Source organism: Rhinopithecus bieti, unplaced genomic scaffold, assembly GCF_001698545.2.
Source record: "Rhinopithecus bieti isolate Rb0 unplaced genomic scaffold, ASM169854v2 scaffold_12151, whole genome shotgun sequence".
In the NCBI taxonomy this organism is placed as follows: Eukaryota; Metazoa; Chordata; class Mammalia; order Primates; family Cercopithecidae; genus Rhinopithecus; species Rhinopithecus bieti.
Genome location: NW_016807233.1, coordinates 1,224,671 through 1,224,898, shown reverse-complemented (window position 1 = coordinate 1,224,898; position 228 = coordinate 1,224,671).

Here is a 228-nt window from a genome sequence, read left to right as displayed (position 1 = left end):
CAGCTCCGCCCCGCGCTCCCTCGCCGCCTCCGCCCTCTTCTTCTCTCCACTCGTGCGCTCCCTCTCCTCTCCCTCCGCTCCCCAAACCCTCCTGCAGCCCCCTTCCCTCTCCTCCCGCTTCTCCCCCTCCTGCCTACCTCCCTTCCCCTCCTCCTTTCTCTCCTCCCCTTCCCTCCCCTCTCTCTTCTCTCCTCCCTCCTTCCCTCCCTTCCCCTCCCCTCCCTTCTC